The following is a 6,840-nucleotide window of genomic DNA, read 5'->3' as shown; positions in this document are numbered from 1 at the left end:
TACACAAAGGACATCAACTGACTGGAATGTATTCAGTGGAGGGCCACCAAAGCAGTTGAAGGCTGAAGCATATGTCCTGTGAGGAGAAGCAGAGGGAATGGAGATTGTTCAGCGTGGAGAAGATGCTTCAAGGAGGGGAGAACCTAATGACAGCCTTCCAATACAGACAAGGATGCAATTGGGAAAACAGAGCTAGGCTCTTCACTGAGGTGCTTGGCTAGAAGATGAGAAACAATGTACGTAAATCAAGATAAGAGGCTCAGACCTAAGGAGAAATACCCATTCACTGTGAGGACAATTACGCATTGGAAGAGGTTGCCTAGCAAGGTTATGGAATCTCTGTCCTTGAGGTTTTTAAGTCCTGCCTGGCAAAGCCCTGAGCAACCTGGTCTGAATTCAGTGTTGTCTCTGCTTTCTGCAGGTTGGAGTAGATAACTGCTGAAGTCTTTTCCAACACGATTTATACAATGATTCTATGAATCAAGGAAGATTCCGGAAGCAGAATGCTTACTGTCAAAGATCATGGTTTATAGGCCTACTTCCTTGTAGCTGATGGAGAAAAAGATGTCCGTAGTTTTCAAGAGGCCACATTTCAGGTTTCTGAGAGATTCATCCACCTGATGACCAGAATTATGCAGTGATCCAAAAATATGGCAGTGATGAAGAAAGTACAGAAAATGGAAAAAAATATCAGGATTATGGGACAGCTTCCCTGTGAGGGGCGATGGGTGGTTGCGATCTACAGCCTAGAGAAGGGATAGCTGAATGAGTGTAAGATAAATCCCAGGGAGCATGGAGGATATGAACTGGGAGCTCTTATCTCTCTTCCACTAGCCATCAAACGTGGTCATCAAATGCAGTAACCAAGAAACAGGTTGAAAACACAAGAAAATGGTTCTCACCTAATAAAGATAGTTGGGTGGAACTGCTTGCTACAGCTGTCAAGTTAAAAATAAGTAAATAAATAATCCTCATGTTAAAAAAAAAAAAATTGGAAAAAATAATAGGGGAAAAAAATTGAGAGCTGTTAAACAGGATTTTACCATAGACTTGGGAAGAGTATGTGAGAGAAAATATCTGGTTTTGGCTAGTGCTAGAGACAGGAGAGGACACTCTACCTGACTATTAGAACTGCTATGTCCTGGTTCAAGGATCAGTCTGTTACCTAAATGTGAATTGTATCAGCTCAGAATTTGCCAAACTTGCAAACCTTAAAATAACATGCTGTCACAGTCTGACAACTGATCGATGGTTGACTAATACTGATCATCTGAGAGCCTGGAATGATCATAAAGGCATGAAATCAAAAGGACATTTTTTACTGGAAGGGCATGGAGGCAGTTTCCACCCTGCTGCTGGTTTTGTTGACATTCAACACTAGTTCAGCATTCCTTCTAGCAAAAAAATGCTTTATCATTGGATCTTTTCCACAGAATTTGCATCCTGTTGTAAGCTTACTTTTTCTCTGGTTAAAGAAAAAAAAAAGTCCTTTGAAGATGTCAATAGGCATATCACTTATGTAGAGATATTTAGCTCAGTAACTTTATGATACTTCAGTGTAATAAGGTCAGAAGGAAACTTTATTTCAGACTGCAAAAAATTGTACTTGGACTACTTTATCCTTTGGACAACACATCAAGCATGAGTGAATGTCTGCGTACAAAGCATTCAGCGTTTAATCGCATTCAGTAATATTCAAGATCCAGTCTCTTACTGGACAATCTGAGTAGGCAACTGAAGTCCAAATGCCAAGAAAGCGAGCTTTTTAAATTAGCAAACTTTCGTCTGATGTGGTTGGTGGCAGTATGTAATAGTCTATAGAGAATATCCAGTACAGAATCAAGGGAATGTAATTTAACATAATGCGCTTTGAACGCTGCTAGTGAGCATAGGGTATGAGGGTATTGTAACAAATGTATTCACTGTAACTTTTTCTCAGTGTGTGTGGGATTTTTAATCATCACAACATGTTTCAAAAACTGCGGATACAGAACTGCTGTAACAGCTTCTTCATATTTGAATAAATTTGTGTTAATAGCAAGTATGTGATGACTGCCTGAGATGTAGGAGCAGAACTCCAGAAATACTAATGAACTTCCAGAGCTTTATACACTTTTTTCCACTTCTGCTTTGAGGTATATTAAATCTGCTCTGTGGATATAGCATCCAGCAGCCGCCTTTGGAAAGCGTGTGGGTGGGACGCAGAGGACAGTGAAAGGGAAATATGGGCCTGACTACATCTGCCAGGAACGTTTTTTTATAAGATGAAAACTTGAAATGGAGACTATATTTCATAAGAGGTTTTCCAAGTGAAGATAGGCTGTGTTTTGGCATGCTCTTTGTTGGCGTTTGACACACAGTTCTCATCTTCCCTGCAGTGCTGAAACAAATGTTAGTAGCCACCATATTATGCCTGTGGCTGGAAGATGGTTGTCTGCCACATGCTGCATCCTTTGCATTGATCTGCATACAGAGAAGCGAGAAAGCGTGTGCATATATGCCTACTATTTAATTGGTGGCTTTACTTTATTGTTGGTGGTCTTTGTCCACTTATATACCCAGAGACCATGTTTTAGACAGCTTGGAAGTCTTACCAAGATTGCCATCCCTAGAAAACGTACTTAATCAAAAGGATTTCCAGATTTCAGCATTGGCATTGGCTGATAAATAAATATCGAAGTTTTAAACTATCCTCAAAGCTATTGTTAGTGCAATCTTTACATGGCATGAGAAAAAGCAACGTTAAATTGTATTTTAAGCAAAAGAGGTAACACTTGGAAGAAACAAGTGCCTGTGTGTGTGTACTGTAAAACCAAAGACATGATGCAGTTCAGCAAATACCCTCCTTTGTTCAGCTGGTTTTGGTCTTTCCTGCTTAATCATCCATTTGAAAAACCGTAAATCTAGTCAATGTCAAAAGATTATGTCTGTTACTGGATTGCAGAGGTTCATAACTAATGAAATTTGATTTTTATATATAATTAAAAGCACCTAAATACAGTTATTCCATTGTGTTCACTTTATGCTTTCTACTTGAAAACACTTGCAGTGAAATGAAAGGTTGAAATGTAGAAGGTACATTGTACTAGCTTTTATTAAAAAAAAGAAAGACATTTGTATAAACATGTTGTTTCCCAGCACTGTAAGCTCAGACGTTTGTGTTCAGCTGTGAATAATCAACTGGCAAAGACTCTACTCGTTTCTAATTTTAGCATCCTTTATGGAACTTCATTATATAGAAAATGTGTTAAAGACTTTAGATGACTTTTATCTATCTCTATATTGGAGGTCTCCATACCATATTTAGTTTTCTGTTTTAGTGTCAATTTCTGTGTGCTAAATCATTCTTGGTGGTCCCTGACATCCACATGTAATGATACATGGTTCAACTCAGATGGTCATTATTTTATTAGTATGCATTAATTAGAATTGCTTTTATTAAAAAAAAAAAAAGAAAACAACCCACACACAAAGAAAACCCAAACAGCAAAAATAAGAATTTAATAAATAGCCTGAAATGGTGTAATGGGAATTTGTGGGAATACTCTGAAACCATGTGGAGAAAGAAAATTAAGTATTCTGACAATGTCAGCTTTCACATACAAAGTCTGTTCCTGTTGAATGATCAAATGCTTGTTTTAAAATGTTTCTGGGAATAATGAAATAATCTCAGCAATGGAGTTGATGAGATGTTTATGACAGACAGCTAATGTCAGATGAAGATGTGCTTAGTGACTAATTCTTACGAACCAGTTCATATTGTGTACATGTGCTAAATGGCAAAATAGCTACCAAAGTCTTGAGTGTTGCTGGTACATTAACAGGTTGATTTAGACAACAGGAGACATTTGAATGTATCTGCCACTAAAATATCTTCACTATAATATATTAGTGAGGATCAAAAATGACATTACTGTGCACAGGAAGATGACTTCTAACTGAAGCAAATGTGGTTGTGTTGTCAGTGTCTATTAAATTAGGTTAAAGTAGCCCTAAACACAAGTGCCGCTCTAGAATGCAGGGAAAGGCACAGTGAAGCAATGGAAGCTTATGGAAGATGTTAATAAGTCAGTGTAATAATTCTGTATGTGCCGATTGTCAACAATGTGACAAGTTTCAATAACATAGCCAAAGTTGCAATTGTGCTGGAAGAAAATTTTCATTTTGGAAGCCTGTGACACTTTTTTTTTTTTTTTTTTTTTTAAAAAAACCAAAACAAAACACCGATTTCTGGAAGGGTGTCAGTGAGGGAAGATAAATAGTAGGTCCTGGGGCACTCGTTAAATACTTTCTGTTTTGCATTTATAAATTAATTGCTAGAGGACTCTGAGAAAATCTGCTTGTGTTGAAAACTAATTTACTAATTTGCAAGATGATCATAATACTTGCAGCTGACTGGTTGCGTCCATTTTACAGGGTTCTACAATTATAATTGTATGATGCCGAGAACTGGTTCTCTGAGCCTTTGTGCAGGGCAAAGCAAAGATGAGATGTTTTGAAGTCCTTTGGTGTTGTGGGTTGTTTATTTGTAACATAGTGGATATGTCAGTCACAAGGAGAGGAGGACCCTGTGTGCTACTCGCACGCTTCCACCAGAACTTCGACTGGTTGCTGGGTGTGCTTAGTGGTGTTTTGGAAAAGGAAGCCTAAAAGATTTGCAGATGAAGGTGGTGGGGGTTGAGAATCCTTCCTAGGTCAGATTCTTTCACTTCTGTTGTCCCTTCAAATGGTGTTTAGGATAGGTACAACCATCAGCTGAAAAAAATTTATTAAAAAAAAAATATTCAGGGCCGAACATGGTCATATCTCATTCTGTAACTTTCTGACACTTCAAAGCTGTGCACATGAGAATATTCATAGTTGACCTCATATGGAAGCTGCTGTCGCATCAGGGCGTCAATTTATTTTTCAGCCTCCTCCTTGATGTCAAATATGACTGAAAATGGTGACTTATAGAGGTTATTGCAGAAACATTGTTAAAGGAATACTTCAAGACTGCAGAATCCTCAACTTCTCCTAACAGGGGAACTGGAAATTAATCTCTGTAACTCTTTTCTTGATCTTGACGGCTACTTTTCTGTTATAGTGATAAGATACATCCTGATAGGACTAACCACTACTAAGCAACGCCATCAGCATAGCGCTTTAGCTATACCGCACAAGAATCTTTTGTTTCTAATATTGAGGAACAATATATATATATATTGTTACATTTATTAGCTTCCTTCACTTGCCTGTAGTTTGCATACAATGAGTTTCCTTCTTCCTATCTATGTTTTTCTTGGTGTTTTTTTTTCTGATGTTTCTTTGTTTCTTACTTTGTTAAAACAAGTTTGAGGAATTGGTTTTATTAACTGAGACATTAAAAACAATCAGTGGGGTTGCTGGCATGAGAAAGACTTGCAGGAACTGCAAGTAGTAGTATAGTACTGCAAATAGTACTATAGAGAAAAAACTGCGATATTGATATTCAGAACCCAACTCACTTCTCCTTGTTGTCTGCTTCCCCTCACTAAACATTTGGCAAAATTCTTGTTCTTTTGTCAGCAATTACTTCTGTTCATTCGTTGGGTTTAGTACCTCGATAATGATGATCAGGTATTTTCTTATGTCTTGCATTTTTATATAAGTTAACACATACCATTGTGGGACTTGGGCCTTAATCAGAAATTGCTAGTCTGAGCTGCCAGTTACCGCACAGGTATGACAAAAAGTGCTCTGTGGTTTACCAGGTTTTTTTAGTCCACTTGATAGATGGCATGGTGGTACAATAAGCAGGGGGAAGAGATTGCATAGTTAGCCAAACAGTCACACCTTTCCCAGCCAACACCTAGTTTCAGGAATCCTTCAGTAATTACTGGGACTTTTTTTGAGCTAACTCAGACTTTTCAGCGCCCAAGGAAAGCGGCACAGTGGCTGTGGAACTGTTGCTTTTTTTTCTTTTAAAGCCATTATGGAGCCATTTGTTCTAGTAATACCAGTGTGTAAAACAGTTAAAAAGTGTTTTCTCCACCTGGAAAAAAGAGTATTTGTCTATGAAAGAATGGTAGAGCTTAAGTTTCATAGCTGCAATGTGAATATATAATTAATATTTCCCTGTTGCCACTATAATAGAAATTAAATGGTAAAGCAAAGCATTTTCTCTGTGAAATGTAATTGTAGAGAAAAAGCAGTGCTGCAGAACTGGCAGGTTGAGCATTTATGAGGAATTTCCATTTAATTTAGTAACCTATTTGGTGAACAAGAGGGATATTGCTAATAAGGAGACACTCCAGAAAAAAAAAACCTCAAACTATTAGTTATCAAATGTTTTAGTCCAATAAAATTGAGTTTCCTGAATGTTTTGCTTTTTCCTCAACTTGAACTAGGTTACATTTTTGAGAAAATGCAAATACGCATGATGGCTGCATGTCATTCTACTGGTGCAGAAATTTTTAGGGAAAAATGCCATAGGAGCATCCCATTCTTCTGTGTTCCTTGGTGCTGGGAAATATTCTTCTCCAGAAGAGAGATGCATGCACAGACTCTGTGTTTTTTATGAGACGGACCATTAGAGTGGTGCTTGGCACATTTCTTCTGGCTGGCGATGTGTTCTTGAGGTGAGGCTAGGAGTCAGCACATGCTGGGGGAAAGACATGGAGAGCTAAAGAGGTAACCACTTGGTTTTAGAATAATTTTTCTGTAAATGTTAGTTTACTCATGGGAGCACATAAGGACCAAGAAACAATAGGTTGATCTGTCATGAGATGTAAACAGATTGTACTGCTCAACATTATCTGTTCTGAAAACAGATATACAACTCTGAAATTGCTCAGCTTCATGGTTAAGACTGTATTATAT

This window comes from Platalea leucorodia (genome assembly GCF_965183815.1).
Source record: "Platalea leucorodia genome assembly, chromosome: 1".
NCBI classification, from domain to species: Eukaryota; Metazoa; Chordata; class Aves; order Pelecaniformes; family Threskiornithidae; genus Platalea; species Platalea leucorodia.
This window is presented reverse-complemented; position numbering follows the sequence as displayed.